The sequence below is a fragment of the Aotus nancymaae genome, unplaced genomic scaffold (assembly GCF_030222135.1).
Source record: "Aotus nancymaae isolate 86718 unplaced genomic scaffold, 86718_ANA_hifiasm-v0.15.2.pri h1tg000033l, whole genome shotgun sequence".
NCBI classification, from domain to species: domain Eukaryota; kingdom Metazoa; phylum Chordata; class Mammalia; order Primates; family Aotidae; genus Aotus; species Aotus nancymaae.
Genome location: NW_026988447.1, coordinates 50,488,129 through 50,512,443, shown reverse-complemented (window position 1 = coordinate 50,512,443; position 24,315 = coordinate 50,488,129). Strand labels below are relative to the sequence as shown.

The window sequence follows — 24,315 nt, the reverse complement described above, 5'->3', positions numbered from 1 at the left end:
GTTTAATATGTTGCTAATTTTTATGAATTTTTAAAATCTAAATATTTTTCTGAAAGAGAGTTACAATATCTATAATTCAAGCATATCTCAACAAATTGACACACTTGGTTTCAAATTACCGTTTATCTAGTATAAATTTATTTTATTTTAGATATATACAATAATATGCATTTGTTTTGGCAAAATAAATTTGCTTTTTCATTTTATATTTCTCTGTTATGCAAACATGCCTGTGCAATAATTTCATTTAAAAAAATGATAATTTTCTAAAAATTTGAATCTGCTCAAATGATTAATCATTTATATCTTAAGAATAAAAAAATCAGCAAAAAATGAATAATGCGAACAACTTATATACGAAAGATAAATGTGGCACAAAGATTTAGATTATCTCTCCATCTACTCCTCTTCTCAATTATGAGGTAGAAAGAAAAAAACATAAGAACTATATTTGAAATGACTTAAAATTGCAGTTACAATTTCCATTTAGGATGGCATTATGATTTATTTGCAAATGAAGCTTTCTGGATACCAACTTCTACAGCTTATAGTTATATCTTAGAGTTGTCACATTACGTGCTTCCATTGTAGTTTATCACTTACATGAGAATTGGTAAAAATCCATGTAAACATGCAGTTGCTTTGTAGATGATTTGAAAGATAATGGATCATTAGGAGGTTGTGCTTGCAATGAAGTTTGCTCAAATTAATCATTCTGAGTAAAATGCACATACATATATGTATATATAATCGACTTTATTTTTATTCATATTTTGAAATCTTTTCCAAAGTTGCTTTCCCTAAATAAGTCATTCAAATTTGTTGAAGTATTTTTTTTTGGTACTAACAAAGCTCGTTCAGTAACTATCACAGAATTTCTCATAAACAAGTACTAAATAACACTGTAATATAAGATGCAAACTATATAATTGGAATGCAAACATTGAGATGATTAAAGATAATACAAAAACAGTCCTTAATTAGATTTAGTCACATTACTCTACTAAAGTTATGGTTAAGGGCACATACACACACACAAATATCAGAAAAGTCCATTTTGAAAAGTGGCCATAAAGCAAATATTTCACAAGGCCATATCCCAGCAAGGCCCATATTGGGATCTGGGAGTTCTTTAAGTGCCACTGTTACTGTTTTCCTTAAAACATGGATTAGGTGAAGACCACTAACCTAAAAGATATTGTTCTGGACCCATTTATTCACTCATTCACTAGCTTCTGATTCAAAGTCTGCTAGAGGTATTTCAGATTAGCTGCTTTCAGTAGACATGCCCATGACTTGGCTGTGAGGAGTCTGGGAAACAATTATTTGATATCTGTATATGATGTGGAAACTCATACAATCATATATTTCTCAAATATAAGAAGTATGTTCAAGTTGCTGTATATAAATGAAGTTTAAAACATGATAAAATGTGAACTAATCTAAATGAACTTGAGTATAGAAAATGATAATAATAAAACCTTGAGGAATTAAAGTCAAACGAAAGTCTAATTGAAATAAATAAGAACAATTTTATAAATATACTAAGGGAATAAATGCTGTATTTTCTGAGATGATACTAACATCAATTGACTTCATATATTGGTAAGGTAAGTATGTATAATGTGATCTAGTGAAACCAATAAAGAATATAACTATCTATATTCTTCAACCTCAAAACTAGTATTGAAGAAAAAATAAAATGAGAGAAAACTAGTCAATTAAACAATTGTAGTAGGAAACCTATAGCATGTAAGACTAATAGAAAACACAAAACAAGTAGGTCTGTTTAGGTTAGTAACTATGTTAAAACTAAATTAACTAAATTATATTTTAAAAACAAAAATTTGCATATTGACTAAAAAATCCAAGTATATGCTGATTACAACTGACATAAAATAATTATGAAAGTATGAAAAAAATGCAGAAATCATTTCGTAAGGATAGAAAGTTCAGTTGACCAGGGAGACATTACAATTTAAACATGCATGCGTTCAGTATCATGGCCTTAACTTTACAAAGCAAAAACAGGCATAACTACAACAAAACGTTTATAAATTCCCAATCACAGAGTAAGAATTCGTACCATTTTTGAAGAATAATTTTACCATAAAAGTGGATAGAATATTAGGAAGAATAACAAGACCTAAATAACATGACTAACAAATTTGGTCTAAAAGACATACTTAAAATATGATCCCCAAGACCTGTAAAATATGTAGGGAATTTGGGAATACTTACAAAAACAAATCATTCCAAGCACCAAAGGAAATCTCAACACATTTTAAAGAGCTAAAAATCAGATGGAGCATATGCACTATGACTGTAATGCAATGTACTCAGCAGCTAATAACAAAATAACATTAAAATTCTCCTTTATTTAAAATTTAGGAGGCATAATTAAAAACAATTCTAAATAAGATAGGAGTAAAACAAATTTAGAGTTTTAGAAGCATGTACCTGAAAAAGTTCTGAAAATAAATAAGCTAATAATGTAAACATTCATCTGGAAAGCTAGGAAAAAGCAGTAAAGTAATAAAAAGATGGTAGAAGGAAAGAAATACCAAAGATGAGCAGAACACAATTAGATAAAAAATACAATAGAGAGAAAAATAAAGCAAGAAGCTGATTTTTTTTAAACAGCTAATCAATTTGACAAACCTCTGCCGACATGAAGATAAAACAAGATAAAGCAAACATAACTGATGAAAATGAGAAAGAAAACTACATCTACTTCAGACATTAAAGGATAAAAGAAACTTATTAATGAATTTATAACAAATATTTTAATCTTAAATGCATTTAAGTTTACAAAGTTCTTATAAAATATTGTTTTATTAAAATTTAAGATTTAGAGAAGTCTCAAAATGAATAAAGCAAAATAGAATTTGAATAGTCAAAAATATATCCAGAAAGAAACCTCCAGTCACTGATGTCACCAGAAGATCCCATCAAAGCTTCAAAGAATAACGTAATTCCAATCTAACATAATCTGTTTTCAGAGAAATGGTAAGAGTAATAGCTGTCAACCTGATTTTATGAGACTAACATAATCTTGATAGTAATAACTAATAAGCGACAATACAAAAAAAGCAAATCACAAACAACATAATTCATGAATTTAAGAGGTAAGAATTATGAATATAAGCCAAACCAGTTATTTATAAGAAGAATACAACAGAATGACAAAGTTGGAAGCAGCCATTATGAGTTGAATTATTTTCCCCCAAAATTAATAGGTTGATTTTCTAACCCCCAGTATCTCAGAATGTGACCTTATTTGGAAATAGGATTGTTGCAGTTGTAATTAGTTAAGCTGAGGTCCTGCTGTAGCAGGGTAGGTCCCTAATCTAATATGACTGCTGTCCTCATAGAGGGAAGAAAGGTGACAGACAAGTGCACAGGGAGGATACCACAAGCCAAGGAACTACCAGAAGCCAGAAGAGAGGTCTGGAACAGATCCTTCCCTACCATCTTCAGAGGGAGCATGGCCCTGTTGTCACGTCGATCTAGAACTTCTAGCCTCCAGAACTGTGAGACAACATATTTATGTTGTTTGAGCCACTCAGGTTTTAGTGCTTTGTTATGGCAGCCCTAACAAACTAATACTGTATCTGTGGATTGCAAAGTTAGTTGAATTTCTAAAAATTAATCAAGGCTTCCAACACAATGTCAGACACAGCTGTCTATCAAGAATTCCAGTCCCTCTTTGCATGTTCCCACCTCATTCAAACCTTAAGCATGATCATTGCTACAGGTATTGAGCTCCTCATGTATTAACTCATCACACAGGACCTTCACAACTTCCATCATAATGCCATTTATCACCGGCCATATCAGTTACCAAAGACACTCAGCACTCCAAGGACTTTCCTTAACCACCTAGCTAATACTTTTTGTGATCCTGTTCCCTACCCTCTCTATTTCTTGAAATCTTTCACTGTGCTTAGCATAAATCATGGTTAATCATCAGAAAAAGTATTTTCTTACATAGTGAAATGATTCTCCAAGAGTTTTCTTCATCTTCCTAGCTGTAACTGAAACCTGGCTCCCTTCTTAGGACCTCAGAGCTCTCTGGTATGTATTTTATCTCCCAGTTATTCTACCACTGGGTAAGGAAATTGGCTAGATGTCCTTTTTATTTCTCATTGTCACTTCTAGCCTATTTTTCTTTTATACTCCCTAAAATCCTCTGACTTTTCATCCTATCATACCACCAACCTCTTGTCTTTAAAGCAATCATCAACTAGTGCCTGGGCTAAAGTCCTTTAATCCTAGAAAATCTTATCTTTTAGAAAACCCATGCTTTTGAAAAGTACTCATGCATAATTATTGGTAATAAAGATATCCATAGGAATTATTCTTCCAACACTATAGAAATTTTATGCATCCTCTTAAATATTCTTTTATTTCTCCCTACCATTGTTGCCAAGTCTAATGGTCATATGCTAGGTCTTTTCATTATAATTACTAATTATATAATTGTAAGCAATTAATAATATTTCATACATTGTGCTATCCAGTCACAATCTTCTCTTTTGCTCACTTCACCTATTAACCAATCTTCAACAATATTTCAAACCTCTAAAATCTTTAAGTCATTTATTTGTCCTTTAACTTTACACACACACTCTCTCTCCTGGCCTCACGATCCTCCTCACTCAGTTTAAATTCCATAATCAATTATTATATTGATTCTATTTTATATCCTCTCAAATCATTTTACACTTTTATTTCATGATGCACATTTTTTAAAAACAAAACTCACTAAATCCCACTGTCCATCAAATCTGTGCTTGCAATTCTGATAATGGAAAGAACATTACCCCACTTACTTAAATTCATGATCAATAACCTCAAATGGGCCTTTAATTCTGAGAGAAATCTTGCTATCCCTTTTTAGTTCATTAACTATCTTTTCTCCTAGATAATTGTTTCATATTTTTCTCTATCTTCAAACTTCTAACATTTCCTTCCTTTTCATTACACTCATCTAATAATCTTGCTTCCTATTTCATAGAGAACACAGTAGCAAGCAGAAAAGAATTTTCATAAGCACCCATTAAACACTTATTCACTATGTGAGGGTGTGTTCTCTTTAGGATGAGTTACCCGTTCTAGCTAAGGACAACCCTCCACTTGTTCACCAGTTCTAATGTGTTATCACTTACTCATTGAAGAAGATACTGCTTCAGTAATCCTTTTCTCTCTCCCTTATAGTAATATTTTCTTTCTTGACTAAAATATTCGTTCTAACATACAAATATTCTATTATGATTCGCTTACCTTGCAATCTATCACTATATTTCGTCTCTGCCTACAGCAAAACTATTTGAAATGCTAAGTCCAATTTTATATAGGACCTACTCGAATCAGGCTTACCATCACCACTTCATTGTCATTTACTTTATAAATGCCACCAATCAGCTTCATGTTGTAAAATCCAGTTATCGATTCTTGCTCCTCATCTCATCTTACTTTACCTATAAGCAGCATTTTGTAGCCCCGATCACCCCTCAACCACACAGAAACTATCTTTAATCAGCTTCCAGGAAACCATCTATTTGTGTTTCTTTATAACTTAGTCACAGTTTATGCTTTTTCTTAATCCTTACCTTCTAAATGTGGAGTTCCCCAGGGCTTACTCTTCAGTCCTCTACTCATTTCTATTTACATTCACTTCCTTGGGCTCTCTTACGATGTCCTGGTTTTAAGTACTATTTATAAAGTTGACTACAAAGTTTACATTTCCAGCTGAATATATTACCAGCTCCTATTTGTTTATCTAATCACATGCATGATATTTTCACTGGAAAATCTAATGAGCATTTCCAACTTAAGTGAGACCAAACCTGATTGTCTGACATTTTCCTTAATCCTGAACTTATTCTTCCCACTGTTTCTCCATATAAGTAAATGATGCTTCATTTTTTAATTTGCTTAGGGACTCTCTTTCTCTCTATCTCTATTGGGACTGGTCATTGACTCTTCTCTTTCTTTCCCACCAGACATACCAGATATTCCATCCACTGGCTCTACCTATAAAATATATCTTAAATCTGAACATATCTTAACAATTCCCACGGCTACTATCTCCATACAAATTAGCATTATTTTTCCAGTGGATTATTGAAATTTCTTTCTAATTGATATCTGCCTCAGCCCTTGCTCCATATCAGTTTTTTCCAATATATTGCCCAGGGTTCTCATTTTACAATGCAATTAAAGTTATGTCTTTCCTCTGATCAACTCCCCACTACTCAAATCAGCCCTAATTTTACTCAGAGTAACAATGAAATCCACAGAATGGTCCACACAGTTCTACCAAGTATTCTACACATCTTCCCTACTGGACCTCTCTATATTCTCTGAACATGCTGTGTTCTTTACAGATGTACGTCTAGGCTTCTGTACTTCCTGTTTCTTCTTGCCTTGAATACTTGCCCCGAGATACAAACATCGTATATGTCCTCATTTCTTATAATCTTTTATTCAAATGTAATGGATATAGCTTCTTCCGGTTTCCTTGTCAAAATTGCAAGCTTCCTCTTCACACTTCCTAACCTCTCCTTGGCTGTGTGTGTAATATTAACAATCTATTATATCATATATGTAATATTACATTTCTTCTTGTCTATCACTCCAATTAGAATGCAAACTCTTTGAAAATGGAATATTATTCTGTTTTGTACCTTTTATTCCTAGTTCCTATATCTCTGTTTACAAAGGATTAGTAAGAAATTGGATTGAAAATGTAGGTAGGTACCAGAAAACCAAAAGGTCTTATTCAAATTCTAGAGTTTAAATTTTCTTAAAATTGAACAACTATTGAAATACTTCAATATGAAGACTGACATGGTAAATGTTGCTTTTTAGAAAGTTATCTTTTGAGGGACTAAGATGATATATTAAAGCCAGGAGGTAGGAGACCAGTTAATAATTAGTTACAATAGTCTAGAGGAAGACCTAAAAATAAAAATGTAGATTAAAAAGAGTACGCAAAGTATATTTGGAAAACAAAAGACTCACAGCCACCAATTCAATATTAAAGGAGAATAACCAAGTTGGAGGACTGACACTAACAAATTTCAAGATTCAAGATTTATTATAAAGATATAGAAATCAAACAGTGTGATAGTCATGAAAGAGTAGACCAGGATAGTGAACCCAAAAATAAACTCACAAAAATATGCTCAACTAATTTTTTTCTTTTTTTTGTTTTTTAGGCAGTTTCCCCTTCTGTCACCCAGGCTGGAGTGCAGTGGCAAGATCACAGCATGGCTAATTGCAACTTAGACCTCCTGGGATCAAGTAATCTTCTCATCACAGCATTCTCTATAGCTAGGACCACAAGCACGTGCCATCACATCTGGCTAATTTTTTTTAAAATATATATTTTGTAGCAACAGTGGTCTCACTATGTTACCTAGGCTGGTCTTGAACTCTTGGGCTCAAACAGTCCTTTCATATTGGCATCTGAAAATGTTGGGATTACAGATATGAGTCACCGTGCCTAGACATCAATTGATTTTTCACAAAAGAACAAAGGCAATGCAATGCAGAAAGATTAGTCTTTTCATTATCCCTGCTTGTACAACCAAACATCTATATGCAAAAAAAGTGATCTACACACAGACCTTATGACCTTTTTAATATTTACCTCAAATGAATTATAGACCATTTGTAGATGTGACGTACACTTCTTTAAATGTAAATGGAAAATGCCTAACTATAAGACTGTTAGAAAGTCATATAGGAGAAACTCAAGATGACTTTGGTTTTGGTGATGATTTTTATACTCAACATCAAGGAAACAATCCGTAAAAGAAAGAATTGATAAGTTGAACATTATTAAAGTAATAAACTTTTGTTCTGTGGCAGACACTCTAAAGAGAAAGATGGCAAGGTACAAACTGGGGGGAAATATTTGCAATAGTCATATCTGATAAAAAACCGTTATCCAAAATATGCGAAGAACTCTTAAAATTCAACAGTAGAAAAACAAGTAACCCAATTCAAAAATAAGCAAAAGACCTAAAAAAATACCTCCTTAATTAAAAAACACAAATGGCCAGTAAGCATATGAGAAGATCATACACATCATATGACACTGGGGAGTTACAAATTAAAATATCAATGAGATGCTAGTACACACCTTTTAGAACGGTTAAAATCTGAAACAGCTAAAACAATGACAACACCAAATGCAGGGGAAGACATAGAACAATAGGAACTCTCATTCATTGCTGGTGGGAATGAAAAATGAAACAGCCACTTTACAAGACAATTTGGCAGTTTCTTACAAAGCTAAACATAGTCATATTATCGAGCAATCATGATCCTTGGTATTTACCCAATGAGTTAAAAATTTACATTCACACAAAAACTCGCACACAGATGTTTTATTGCAGCTTTATTTATAGATGCCAAGGCTTGGAAACTACCAAAATGTCCATCAGCAAGTGAATGAATACAAAAACTTTGGTACATCTGTACAATAAAATATCATTCAGCTCTAAAAATAAATGATCTATCAAGCTACAAAAATACATGGATGAACATAAAATGAATATTAGTAAGTAAAATAATCTAATCAGAAAAGGCTATCTATATTCTATATGATTCCATTTATATGAAATTTAGAAAAGGGCAAAACTATGGAGAGAGTGAAAACAATTGGTGGTAGCAGGTTTGGGAGCAGGGAGAGAGGGATGAATAGATGGAGCACAGGAGATATTTAGGGTGGTGAAATTATTTTGTTTGATACTGTGCAAATTAATACATGATTAAAAAGTAATGACAATACAACATTTGTCAAAACCCATTGGATATAAAACACCAAGTGTGTGCCCTGATGTAAACTATGGACTTGGAGTGATAATGACATGTCAATGCTGGTTTCTTGATTGTGGAAGATGGTGGTGGGGAAGGTTGTATATAGGGAAATAGGGAAAGTTTTTGTACTTTCTGCTCAATTTTTGCTTGGAACCTTAAACTGCTCTAAAAGTTAAGTCTATTCAATAAAAGAGCAAGCTGTTTAATGACATTTATACACAACTTTCTAGGTCTTATAAATTTGTATCCCTATGTGGGCTACTATTACAGATGCACAGTAGGATACACTTAAGAAGCACAGTTTAAGAGCCACAATAACTTATTTAAAAGGAATCCTGTCCTTCACGTATATTTTCTTAATAACATTAAATAGTCGATTCATAAGACAAAATGACACGTCTAAAATGTCTGATTCTCTACTCTTCAATTTCCCTGCACCCCAAAGCAGGGAGGATTTCTGGAAATCTTCCCATTACAGTTCTTCCTTTCTGACAAATGCTTCACTCTTTTTTTTCCTCCTGGTCCTCTCACCTCATTTCTCTAAGTTCCTTCTCTAGTGAAAATTGACCTCACATTCAGAAAGCAAGATGCCCTTATCTTTAATGGGAAGTAGAAAGGGTGGATGGTCATGCTGTTTGTTAAAGATACAAGGTTGTGAATAATATCATGTGAATTATTTTTGTCCTGTCGCATAAGAAATAGAATTGTCATGACTTGGTGATTGATTAGATGTACAGAGGGGAAAAAAAAATCACTCAAAGCTTTTAGGCTTTCGCAGTCATTTGTTTAATATTGATTAAATGCTTTCTAATCACCAGATGCACTATCCATCCGACCAACATCGTCTCTACTCTTCAAAAGCAATGGAAGTTTATTCTTTGACATATTCTATGACATAAAATGGTAATTGCAATAAGTCATGATAGGTGTAATAGTAGGGAAGATGCAAAGTTATTTAGAAGTAGAGAAGTGTGAAGAGAAAATGAGTAAATTGTAATATATCATTTTTGAAAAGTCTGTGAAAGATCCAAAAGAGAAATGTCCAGTAGTTTGCTAAATAATAGACATGGAATTTAAATTCTTTGCAGGAAGTGTAAGTTAAAGGACAGAAAAAAACTGATATTGAATAAGATCACTGAGGAACAGGGTGCATGGTGAGATGAGAGATACTTGCCATGAAAATCTTAGGAAATAACATTAAATAAGATGTGTTTGTGGAAGAGGGTTGTAGAAGTTGTAGGCAAAGGATAAAAGTATTTGTGATCAAAACTGAATGTTATTTATGAATCAAGAAATACAACACAAAATTCATCTTGAATTTGTCAATCAAGAAAATACTGGTGGTGATGTCAAAGCAATCCAATGGTACAGTGAAGTCAAGTAAAAGATTAAAGTGAGTTGAAAACAATCTGGTAGTGAAGAAGCTGAGAACAGTTGTAAGAAAAAGAAAGGAAAGTGAAAGAGTTAATAGGAATTAACTCTTGAAAAATATATGCTTATTAGCAAGTGAGAACTCTGTAAGTGATATGAGATTTCAGAGATAGTGAAGATTCCCGTGGACTGATGTCAGGAGACAGGTTAGAGAGGGAAATGTAAATTGTTTTAATCATTAAAAAATGATAGAATTTAGATTTTAAGGAGAAAAGAGAGATTTGAAAAAGAAAACACATTTTCCTAGTGGACACAAGGAGAGGAGCATCACACACTGGTGTCTGTTGGCAGGAGGGACTAGGGGAGGGACAGCGGGATTTAGGGAGGTTGGGGAGGGATAACATGGGGAGAAATGCCAGATATAGATGACAGGCGGATGGAGGCAGCAAACTGCATTGCTATGTATGTACCTATGCAACAATCCTGCATGATCTGCACATGTACCCCAGAACCTAAAGTGCAATAAAATATATATTTAAAAAAGAGAAAGAAAGCACAAGTCTAGGACAAGGAAGGGAAATGACATGATCAATTTTGTCCTTAATATTACAACAGCATATTCATTTTCTGTGCTTTTCTGTATACACTTAAGTTAAATCAACTTATAGCCAGCAGCAATAAAATAATTACCATCAACTGATAATTGCTTTGGTTTAGCTCAATAATCATTATTTAAAACCGTTATTATATTTAGTATTGATTTGCCCCCTTGCTAATTGTCTCAGTAGACAATCATGGGAGCAGTTATCCATGAAACATAAAATGCTCATTTGACCCTTGTATTCTTACAGGCACAAAACTATAAGATTTAGAGACAAGTGAATGAAACTAGAATGTAGAAATTTGCTACTTGACTTATGCATAAATAAAGGAGAGAGAGAGAAAAATAAATTGCCTAATATTTAATATTAAAGTTTAATTTCAAGAAATCACAAAAGAAGTTATTAAAATATCAATGAGAGCAGTAATCAAATTTTCCATTGTTTTTAATGTAAATTTAGTGCTACTAATAGTATTGCAATTATATTCACAAGTTACATTAATATCCAGTCTCTTAGAAGCTATATTTGTAATATTTTAATTATTCTGCTTCTGAATTTAGGTAAGCAGTCACTTCCATCACCATAAATGGAATCTGCCGCATCAGATGTATAACAAAAGATACCGTCTCTTAAAATTCATGACACTGACTTTCTTTTTTCTTTCTTTCTTTCTTTTTTTTTTTTTTTTTTTTTTTTTGAGATGGAGTTTTGCTCTTGTCACCCAAATTGGAGTGCAATGGCACGGTTTCAGGTCACTGTAACCTCCACCTCCTGGGTTCAACTGATTCTCTTGGAGTAGCTGAGATTACAGGTGATCACTGCTGTGCCTGGGTAACATTTTTAAAATTATACTTTAAGTTCTGGAGCACATGTGCCGAACGTGCAGGTTTGTTACATATGTATAGATGTGATATTTGCTGCACCCATCAACCCATCATCTACATTAGGCATTTCTTCTAATGCTATCCCTCCTGTAATCCCCCACCCACCGACAGGCCCCAATGTGTGATGCTCCTCTCCCTGAGTCCATGTGTTCTCATTGTTCAACTCCCACTTATGAGTAAAAACATGTGGTGTTTAGTGTTCTGTTCCTGTGTTAGTTTGCTGAGAACAGTTTCCAGTTTCATCCATGTCCCTGCAAAGGACATGAACTAATCCTTTTTTTTATGGCTGCATAGTATTCCATGGTGTATACGTGCCACATTTTCTTTATCCAGTCTATCACTGATGGGCATTTGGGTTGGTTCCATGTCTTAGCCATTGCAAATAGTGCTGTAATAAACTTACATGTGCATATGTCTTTATACTAGAATGATTTATAATTTTTTGGATATATATACCCAGTAATGGGATTGCTGGGTCAAATGATACTTCTGGTTCTAGATCCTTGAGGAATCACCATACTGTTTCCCACAATGGTTGAACTAATTTACACTAATTTTTGTATTTTTAGTAGAGCCAGGGTTTCACCATGTTGGCCAGGCTGGTCTTGAACTCCTGACCATGGGTGATCTACCTGCTTCAGTCTTTCAAAGTGCTGGCATTACAGACATGAGCCACTGCACCCAGCCCCAATGACTTTCTTATCTAGAGACACTTATAGTGAATATATTAATGCCATCCAAAAATTTGGATCACATTTGGGTGATACAATGAGAGTCTGTTATCTAGTTTATAGAGAGGTCTAGGAAGATGTTTTTCAGTATGCTACCTTACTATCAAGAAATTATCTATGTGACAGTCTGTAATGCTGACTTTACTCTGCTGGTGATACAAAATAAAATGTTTCTAAATTGTTACTTTAAATCTGGAATAGAAAAAGTTGTAAATTTTAATTATCAAATTTAGTATTCAAAGAACTCAAAGGATGAATGAACGAAGAATTTAATATCCAAAGAAGTAAAGTGAGCAGTCCACTGTTACACAGCTAATATGAACACACATTTTTAAATTAATTCTAAATCTCCTCTTTTATTGCCTCTGCTCTATGTTGGTACCTTAAATATCATGAAGTAAAATTATCATCACTGTGCTCAAGACTTATAAAAGAATTTTATTGAAATAGGCAATGCTGATATTTTCTTTTGATTTTTTTATTTTCTAACTATATATTTTATATACCTTATAGTTAAAATTTCCACCTTTTGTTTACTACAGAGCATTCTTAATTTTACACAACACACAAAATGATGGGATTATCCTTTATCATAAGAGGCATATTCCACTCTATTTCACAGGTACATCTGCTATTTTAAATTTCCTTTTATTTTATGTTATTTTATCTTTTAGAAACTAATAAATAAAACACCAGCTTGGATAACAAGGATAGTAACATGTAACATGGATAGTAACATGTAACTATATCCTGTATAGAATATTATTCTTCCACCAAAAACTAATTCAGGTTACACAATTCTCAAAAATTAGAAAAGCATGATAAAAACTCAAGAGAAGAGCTTTGGAGTGATTTCACATATTCTGCTACTTGACAGAGACAACATTTCTTGAGATGTTCCTATTTTAATACTTGATGACTGGCATCTAGAATTATCACAATAGTTACTTATGGATGCTTTAAAAGAATACTAGACACTGTACCAAAATAATTCACTTAGCAATGTTGTTCGGTAAAAAATACTGAGAGATTTAGAAATGTGAAATATAGTGTTGATATTCAAAATATATTTTGAGAAAAAAAGAAAAAGTGGTCTTGTTTTACACGTGGAAACCATGAGATCAATTTAAAATTTATCAGCACATTTGTGGCAACTTAGAATATAGTTTATATCTTTTTACTCTCAGTCTAGGTCAACATTAGTGATTAATAATTTAAAGTAGTGTATTATGTTTTCCAAATTACTTTTGTGGAAGGAATTACTACAGCCTTAAGTAAGAGACAGATGGTGGCCAGGAAGGTTTCTTGTGTTTTTATTGTGTCACTACAAGAAATGTGTATAAAGACTTCAGAATAAATACTCTCTTCACCTACCTTCCTGCTCTGGCAGTTGGTTGGAAGACCAGCTAGGAAATATTTGCATTTGTCTTTATCCTATCCAGCTGTAGTTTCTGAATCTTTGTCTTTGTCCTCTTCGAATTCCATGTTTCCGCTTACTCCAGCATGTCAGAAAATCAAGGAAAACTGTTTGGCCCTTTTTCTAACTTTTTTTCCCTTGGGATACAGTATGTTTTCCTGAAAATTTTTGAATGTTAGTTAATTTTCAAGGTCATGATGAATCACATTAAAATGTTGGTGAATGAAATTTGATCCTTGAAGTTAGATGGAATGTTATTAATATTAAAATATATGATAAACAATACAGTAGAGACAGTAGAAAAAGGTGACTTAGATCATTATCTCCAAGTGAAAAAAATTGGAAACAGTCAATACTAATCACTTGGGTTACTTTAAATCAGTATAAAATGTCACATTGCAGGCCAAAGTCAGAGTACTGACACATGTAATTAAAACTTGATACTAATTTAAAATCTCTTGTTTCCCACTTTGTACTAGAAATTTTGGGCTTATTGTCACATTTAGCTGTCTCAGCAAGTCTATGAATTACTATTACCCCATCCAAGATCATGAACCTGAAGCGGGGAAGAGTTAGGTTTTTCAAGGTTCTATCATGAGTCAGGGCAAAGCTAGGCTTGGAATCCTGATTTTGTGGAAACCAAGGTTAACACCTGCCTTCCAATATGTAACAATATAATCTCATCTTTAAACTAATTCACATTTGTTTACATGAAGGCTTCTACAAAAAGTCATTATAATTAAGTCAATCTCTGCATTCCTTAAAATTTAGAAGTTTATGGAAAGCAAAAGTATTTTTCTTATTCATTCCTCTAATGTTGACATGTTTTCTTTCCTGGACTGGCTCAAAAGAACAGTACATTAAAAAATAAACTGTCACTTAATAAATTTATTATTTCATTTTCTTTATAAAATTGTACATCTTGTAAATAATTCTTTTATGAAAATTTGCTTTTTGACTCTAGAGCATATCCTGAGTAATACATTTCCACTGTGTAATTTTACCCAATTGTTATTTACTTGAATTATGTTGACCAGTCTTCCAGCCAACTGCTAGAGCTGGGATTTTGGTGGGCAAAGTGTTCACTCTAAAACCTTTGTCCATACTTCTCATAGTGACACAAGGAAAAACAACAAGAAACCTTGGCAGCCAGCCTTTATCTTCTACTCAAGGCAAAAATTCCTTCCACAAAAGTCTTCTGGACATGCAGCATTCCAGCCTGTGTTGGTTGCTTTGATTGAGTGGAATCTCACTGATTTTTAGTATTGTTCTACCAGACATTGCATAGAAACAACTTCTATATCTTTCATAGCTTAGTCTGTTAGTGTCACATAATATAAAACAAATTCCCCTCTGATAAAAAAGTATTCAATATATAAAGGCAACTGTACTTTTCTCTCTTAGCCTTTTCTCCTTTAAATATTACTGGGTTTTTCAGTTATTACTCATATAGCATAGTTGCCAGATGTTGTCTTACATTTTACATTAATCAAACCCTTGATATCTATTGATTATTGGTCAAGCACTCTCTAAGCATTCCTGCCATCAAAAAGCTTTCGGATAAATGGGAAGCACTGATACACATATAGCAATTACATCATAAGGTAATAAGTGCCATGATGGAACTGTGTGGGGGTAGTGCAAAAATATCTGGTTCACCATGGGGGAAGAGGAAAGTCAAAGAAGGCTGCTATTCATACAAGGCATGGGGAAATAGAATGATGAACAGGCCAAATAATGTCAGACTTGTATTAAATAGGATTACAGATAACTCTTTCCTTGATGTTGACACTATGGTTCTATTATGCGTTGTAAGTTCGTATTAGAATTGTATTAGTGTCATCAAACTTTTGGTTCTTGTTAAGTTTGAGGTAATTTTATAATTGGAGAAATTAAAAATACAGAAAACAGTCATCTCTTGTTATAAGGATTGGTTCCTCCCCCAAACCTTCCAAGACCGAAATCCAGAGATACTGAAGCCTCTATATAAAATGGCATAGTATTGCATAGAAACAACACAAATCCTCCTGTATACTTTAGGTCATTTCTAGATTACTTATAATACCTAATACAATGTGAATAATATGTACATAGCTGTTATACTGTATTATTTAGAGATTAATGTCAGGAAAAAATGCCTTCACGTGTTTAGTACAGACACAAACATCTATTTTTTTAAAGTATTTTTTCAATTGCACTTACTTGAATTCACAGATGGACCCACGGATACTAAGAATTACATTGATCTTCTTTATTTCATTATGTTAGGTCCATCATTACAACCAATTGAGGATGTTGTAGAATATTGGTTCTTACCCCCACCAATTTGGGAGAATGAGATAGGGAGCCAGCTCCTCTGCTGCCTCAGTTTTAATAATAGAATTGAGACCAGGCACAGTGGCTCTTGCCTATAATCCCAGTACTATGTGAAGGTGAGGCAGGAAGATTGCTGAGGCCAGGAATTTGAGGCCAGCCTGGGCAACATACCAACACTCCATCTTTACAAAAAATACTAATAATAAAATTAGCTGGGTGAAGTGATGTGCACCTATAGTCCCAGCTTCTTGAGAGCCTGATGCAGAACGGTGCTTGAGCCCAGGAGTTTGAGGTTGTAGTGGGCTACAATTGCTCCACTGCTAAACTCCGTCTCTAAATAAAATTAAAGAAGGAAATAAATAGCATTGAATTTCAGGCTATGAGAAAAAATTTTAAAAACCAATAATTTGAGATAATTTATGCACATAATACTTTTTAATACTTAGAACTATAAAGAATAGAAGCAAAGGTGAGAATTCTATTTTCTAAAATGAATTAGTTTTTCTACTTCCCAGAGAAAGTAACACTAAGAGTGTGGCCTGTCTTAAATTCTCCCAAACAACTTCACAGACCTGAGGAGGATAATCAATAGAATTAGCTTGTCACCAAATTCAGCTTGTCACCTTGCGAATTACAAGAAATTGCTACTCCTCATCACATTTTTCTGCAAGATAAAATAATAATAATGTTACTCGATTTGACATGTATGTTTCATATAGATTTTCTGAGATTCTGCCTTATAAGAAAGGCATTTCCTGACCAGCCCTATCACTTTCACATACAGCTTTTAATGCACCACCTTGACTCATCCTTAGAGCACTCACAGCCACTATGGTGGGGTGTTTATTTACTTACTGTCAGTTTTATAGCATGATAATATAAGCCTCCTGAGAGCTATTCTGTTCACTCTAGTAACTTGGATGGTGTCTGACACATATTAAAATTAATAGAAAATAATATTTATTATAATTATTGTTATGAACATTATTGAGCAAAAGTAAAAAAGTTATTTTTCTGTCTAAGGTGAAAAATATGTCCAGACAGAGTAATTTATGTTCTGAATTGAGTTCAACCTCAATTGATCAATTTTGGCATTATTCCTATGGTTATCTACAAAATGTCCTATTCCAAGGAAAGAAAATTCAAAAACTGAGATATCAGGAACCATAATACTTTAGATAAATTGGTAGTATATTTTATTAATTGTGTTTTATTTTACTTACTACAGTACACAAAATCTCAAATGAATTGACATAACTATTAGTGAAAGGTTGGTTGAGAAACCAAATTTAAATTCTGATTCTAATTATTCACTTGCACTTTAATGAATAGAATTAGGACTGTTATATGCATTCACAGGAGCATATGCATCTCTGCATCTGTTACCTTTCCTTGTATTAATCTTTAGTGATGCTATATTTATTTCTGAGCTTTAAATGATTGTTATGTGGCATGAAAGAGTATTCAGTACATCAAGAAGAAGAGCTCTTTTGAGATGTCTGATGAAATATGACAAATTCTGTGGATCAGCGGTTTACAATTGAATTTCTGATCCAGGATGGAATCAAGCCAAAGCATCTAAATGTGCGAAATCACTTTCCCTTCTCTCTTTTTTTTCCACTAGCATGGCAGTTGGCCTTTGGGCTGCAGATAAACATTGATGTATTTAAACTACTAGATATAAAAACAATCTAAGGGATTTAAAATTTCTGTAGAATAATTATTTATATTTATTATTATTACTTTATTCTTTTACCACTAAGGTGTATTTGCTATATGGAAAAGATGTGACTAATATTAAAAAGGGAGCATAGGAAAAGGGAGCAAAGAATTCTACTTAAATAAATTTAGCAAATTAAATGGAAATTTATAGGTAGAACAGTCCACATTTTAAGGTTGATATCACTATTTCTCCAAAATAAACTTCCCACCCTATTTTACTTGTCCTCTATTGCTTACTGTGGTTTAACCTACTGTTTCTCTTCATTTTCCCCACTTTGTGTTCAAACCAGATCTTTAGATTAGTAATTGCTGCAATACTAAAAATGAGTGATTTGCTTTCAAATTATGCAAGGGAGCATGTAAGCCAAAGTGGCAAAATGAGTAGAAAAAAAAGGAAGGAAGGAAAAAGGGAGGAAGGAAGCAAAAAAGACAAGAGGAAGGTACGAAAGCAAGAAGGAAAGAAGGAAGGAAGAGAGGAAGGAAGGAAGGAAGGAAAGGAGGGAGGGAGGAAGGAAGGAAGGAAGGAAAAAAGTAAAATAAGAAGTGAGGAAGAGAGAAAATAATGAAGAAAAATAATAGGAAAAGAAAGATAGAGAAGGGAAGGGAAAGAAAAAATAAGTAAAAGAAAGAGAGAAAAGAAAGGAGCAAGGGAAAAGTGATTAAGGAAGCATTTCTCCATTTACTTTGTACTTGAATATAGCCACCTTGGCCAAGCTAACTTTCAGCTTCCACGTGGTTATAGTTTAAGATGCGTTCCATCAAGAACTTTTAAAAAGGAGGTTAAATATTTGAAATAAATAACAACATAAGTTCAATTGGTGAAATTTTCAAAATAGAGAAATTCCCCTAATTTGAGAACAAATGGAGCATGTGGCCACACATAAAACGCGTGTGTTTATTAGCTTGCTAAAATTGCTTTCTTCATTGAAATCTTCAAATATTTAAAATGATAATTTCAAAACAGAGTACAAATTGGATTTAGTACAGAAGTCCCAATTGTATAATTCACTAGTCATCACTTTTGTTTCTCGCCAGTCTTGCTTTTGTTTTCTAAGTACAGTATCAATTTATATTCTCAAGCATTCAGACATAGTTTTAACCCTTCTGTTTTTAAAAAACTTTGAACTAATTAAACACAACTGTTCATTTAGTGCCAATGAAGCATATTATCTCTTTTAAAAGATACGTCTAAAATAGCCTATGTATGTAAATGACCTCAGAGGGTCATTTGAAAGCCATTATTTAATCTGTCATATGTAGTTTATTTTATTATAACCTATTTTATGGCACGAATTTTCTGAATGCTGATGAATATAGACGAACTATAACAAGTCAAAGGAAATAAATACATTAAGTTATGTCAGCAAATATGTTTACCTGCAGGAATGAAGGGCAATTTACTATTCACATTTCAAAACAAATATTTTTGCCTTGAAATGCCTGCAGTTATCAATGAGTTTGGAATTCATTTTCAGACTATTTTGGCTTTTAAGGAAATCTGTTTTCAATTCAATATTATTTCTAAAAGAAATTTTAGATTTGTCACCTCTAGAAAGTGATAGTTTTTCTTAGACAACTGAGATAAAGAAAGCTTGGAAATAGGACTATCTCTATTAGAAATAACTGTATATATGTGTACACATTCTGCATTGCAAATAACACCTCTAACTTCTTAAGCTTGCTGAAAATAACTTTCAAAAATAGTGCATTTAACACCCTGCATAACAGCATAGCTGAAAGTTTCCTGAAGTGTTAAAGCAAAGGCTGGCTAGATGTTTTATCATGATGGTTGAAGGCAGTAACGTTGTGTCTCACACCTGACCCATTTCTCTCACTTCCTAAACTTCAAATAAATCAGCAGAAAACATGATTTCTTTTTTTCCTAGTTATGTGGGGGTACATAATGAGAGTTCACCTTGTGTTTGTTGTCTATTTGTCTACCTTCAGAAGATATATGCTACAACATGGTTTAGTATGCATACCTTTAATGTAAGTTTTACTAGGCCAAGTACTTTAATAGAACCTTCACATTTCTTTGTTTTGGCATGTATCCATGTGTGGCATTTCTGATCTCGCTGTCTCTCGATGATCATGGTTAGATGATGCATCTCATCTTTATTTCTTTTTCTTTCCTTGAATGTAAACTGTATTTTATAGAAGTTTGTACTTTATAGAAGTTATTTGCATTTTTTCAATAGAGCAACTTTTAATAAAGAAGAAACCCTTGTTACTTTAAAATTTAGCTCTACTTAGAAAATATATTTGTTCTTTAAATATCCCACGGTTTGTACTGGAGAAAAAAGTAACACTTCAGGTTAGACTGTAAACATAATGCATTATCAATGAATTTTAGCCCAGAAAGAATTAGCCTTCTGGGTGCACAGCTTCTCTGTCTTGGCTTCCAGCCAGGGCTGATATTCTAGCTTTATTTTATGTTTCCCCAGCTGCTTTCTAAATCTGGGGAGGAAGCATCAGCCAGAATCTTCTAGTTTGAACACAGTATGCTAAATGCTGTCTCTTTTCCCTTAGTAGTTGCTTGTAAATGATGCACAGAAAGTTTGATCTTTGGATTTTATTTCCAAAGGCCCCTTTTCCACTCAAAAAGAAAGTACAAGGGGATCATACAAACATTTGATCTATTGGAGACAACTGTATTACTGGGTTAGAAGCATTTATTTAGTACCTTTAAGAACTAATGTTAGTATTGAGGTTGAATTAAGTTTATTTTAAATCCAATGACAAAATGCTTTTTTTGGGAGAAGAAAGAATAGGTATAACAGTTTTAATCTCAAATAAAATATAAAAGATCATTATCTTCCTGAGGTAAACATAAGTGACAGCGTCTGTTTCTATTTTATCAGTTATAGAAATTCCAAATTATGACAACATATTTACGTATAAAAATAGTCCCCAACTCCCTATATACTTCCGTTTGTTATTTAGAATAATATATTTAAAATGACACATTTCTTAATATGCCTATCTTGCAGAAAACAAAATATAATTTGTGTATATTTACATTTTATTTATTATTTATATACATGTGCATTAATCAATGAAAAATAAATATTCAAATTTTCATGAGGTTTTACCTTCCTTTTATTTAAAAATAATGTCTAAGTTTTTAAATTGGACATATATATTTTATTTAAGAGTGATTTTCATGTTATAGTTAATAAGTCAAACGTATTACAATTTTTTGAAAGGATTTTTATGTATCAGTCTTAGTGGTAACCAGATGCCATTCAGATAGAGTTAAAAGGTCCATGCTACCTAGTATTCAATTTCTAAAAATCTTCCTGCTTAGCTTATTATGAGCGTCTATCAATGTAAACATTATTTAATATTGATCATCATAATGTATCATCACAGGATTTCTTATTTTTAAAAATGTCAACAATAACAGTAGGCTTAACTTCCCATTTATGTATTGAGATAAATGTAAATGGCAAGTATATTTTGCTTGTTAATCAGTTGCTTTTTTATGCATTCCAGTTGAAGACTTAGACTGTTCTAATCAGTGCTTTACACCCACACACACAACTTGCTTTACATACACATACATAAACTTGCTTTACACACACACACACACACACACACGACCAGCACAGAACCTATGTGACATTGAGATATAGCTAACTGGCATACTTTTAATAGAGTAGAGTAAATTACTCTTTTGATATTAAAAAAAAACCTTTAAATCTTTGTAGAGAAAATTCATTGCCTTATAGTTTTGGGGAAATTCAACCAATTACAATAACTTTTATCTTTATTAATTTTCTCTTGGGTCGGAAAACTCACAGGATTTTAACCATGAAGTAGGTGAGAAAGTGGATAACTAAAATCATTCTGAGAGTTAAAGAAACACATCAATGTTTTGGTATGCAATTCATGTTAAAGTATTTACAATATTGAGCCAATGAAAAATATTCTGATAGAAGGCACCATGAAAACAAGCAAAAGTGAGTTTGAAAGAGACATGATAAAGCATAAACTTAAAACTTTCTAAAGCTGTATGAGGAACTCACAGTATAACTTATCATAATAAACAAAACATATCACTTAAAAAACTAAGAAACTCTAAAGAATATAGAATTTTATTAATCAGGACAAACTGTAATAAAATAAGGTTTAAATTTTCTTATTTAGCTTCCTCAAACAGAGATATTAAAAAGAATGAGTAAAACCATATTTAAACAGCATTTCTTGTTTTCCAACTTATTCTGTGCTTGAAGAAATTGGAGGTATATCATAAAGCTTTCTGTCCTAGGAAACTATGCTTAGGGCATATGACATATATTGTTCTAAGAATTTATTTTTCTTTTATAATAGGAGGTAGGAGGAAAACATCTATGTCTTTATAAGCAATTTATGACTGCATCATACAATTTCAAATGTCTGTGACAGCTGTTTCTCTAAAGCAGACCATTAGAACAGAGCATGCCTATAAATCTGAGGTCCAAAGAAGAAGAGTTCCCATCTTCGGTAATTTGAATGCCATGTTTTCAGTAACACTTCTTGGCGAAATATTTAGAACCCTACAGTTAACTTTGGATGTTGAGTTTGTAAAATTGGTGATTTTAATATGAAAAGGCTAAAATTGTTATCAAATAAGATATTTTCTATGCAAATGTTCTGGCAACTGTTTAAATTTTCTCAAGTTATATCTTTTAGGCAGGACTGTATTTTCTATTTACGTGCAAATATAACTTCTGTAAAGCAGGATGACAGGTAAGCACACACATGCGAAAAAGGTAGATTGAATTTGGTTTTAAAATATTATCTGCTTCCACATAAATCTTTCACAAAAACTTTATTGTGTCTGACTAGTTTACATAGCTAAGCAACACATATTCATTTATTGTACATGTCTCGGTTTCAGCAAATGAAGCAGTAACTTACCTAGAGAAGCATTTCAATATTTTGTCTTTTCCTAACTTGAATTTATCCCCAGTTAGAACATGAGATATCCAGTATTCAGGTTCACTTGGCTCCAGGTTAATTAGAAGGAGCTTTCAGTTCATGCAATCTGCCTCAACAATATTCCAAGAGCACTCTCTAGCTCCAGTCTCAGTATCTGAACTCTTCCAACAGAGTCCTTTTATTTATATACACATTGTCCTTTTCAAAACAAGCAGCCAGCTGGAATGATTCAAACCTCTGTTCGGCACACCGTTAAAATGCAGCTTCCTTCTTGGACACGAGAATTACACCAGGGAGCAGACCGAGTACAGCAAAAAGGCTATGAGAACTATTTAATCACCGGAATACCAGCTGCTCCTGCTCTGCTGTTGCTAGTGCTGCTGTGCCTCTTGTTTAGCTGTAGTCGGTCTTTCCCTCCCTCCCTCTCTCTCATATCTCCAGAACTATAAAGGCAGCTTTGCCGGATTATGATTGGCAGAAACAGCCAATTCCTTCAGCTAATCATCCTCAAGACTTTCAAGGACCTGGAGCTGTTGTGATGTCATCCAGTCAGTGGGATGTTACACATGAATACATTCCAACAGAAGCTAATTCAGCGATGGGCTGCATTCCTCTCACACCGCGGTGATTGATTAGATGCTCCTTGAAGATTTGCATAATCTTTCATTGCACAGTTGGACTATTTCCTATGAAATTTGAGTATAGAATTCCACTTTGCAGCTATGACATTGTACCACGAGATTCTATTGGACAAAATGAGAAAAGTTCAAGACAGGATTTTCTGCTATAAATATGTGCCAGTTAAACACAAATTGCAAACTCAACAAAAGCCAGCAATGAGCAATAGGAAACTCAGACAAGTATTTGTAAGCTACATACTCCTGAAGTTAGTAATAGCATTTTAGACCATAATAAATGTTAGAAGAAAAGAAAGAGTATGTGAGTGTGCATTTATTGTGTGCATTGTTTTAGTAATTAAGGTAAATTACTGGATTATTATGGAAAAGTTCTTTTCTATTCTCCACACTAACAAAAATTGTCTCCATGTCTCTTTTCATTTTTAATTTGGCAATATAAGATGAAGATTACCCGTTATTTATTTTCTGTTAACTCATGTAAACACATAAAGGTACTATCAAGTACTCTTGTATACTTTACATAAAGTTCTTTAAACTTATTCGTTAGAATATATGCAAGGTGAAAGTAAAGTGCTTTCAGGTACATGTCTTCATTCCAGATGACATGATTCCTTGGGCTTTTCTTGCTTTGGTACATTCTTTAGTCTCTATCATTTAATTTAGTGGAATAAGATATGTTAATGATAATTTGGCCCAACACCCCTTATAGGCTACAGAAAAGAGCTCCAACTTTTTCTCAACTCCAAGTCTTCCTCAGGTATATTGGTGTCTTTGGTTGTAGGTAGTAGTTCTACTTGAAATACTGTGGTGGTTTCAGTGTTACCCTCTGTAGGACTGGGAAGTAAGGATAGGAGGGAATCCTTCAAAACTTAGAAT

General features: G+C 33.0%; 1 protein-coding gene across 1 annotated transcript in view; it reads right to left on the bottom strand.

Moving 5' to 3' along the window:
* LOC105731215 (N-deacetylase and N-sulfotransferase 4) overlaps positions 1-23,203 on the bottom strand; it is a 282,122-nt gene extending 258,919 nt beyond the window's left edge. The window contains exon 1 of the mRNA XM_064383738.1: positions 22,781-23,203. The gene's annotated coding sequence lies outside the window, so the exon portion shown is untranslated. The remainder of the gene's footprint in view (positions 1-22,780) is intronic.
* Between the last annotated feature and the right edge of the window lie 1,112 nt (positions 23,204-24,315).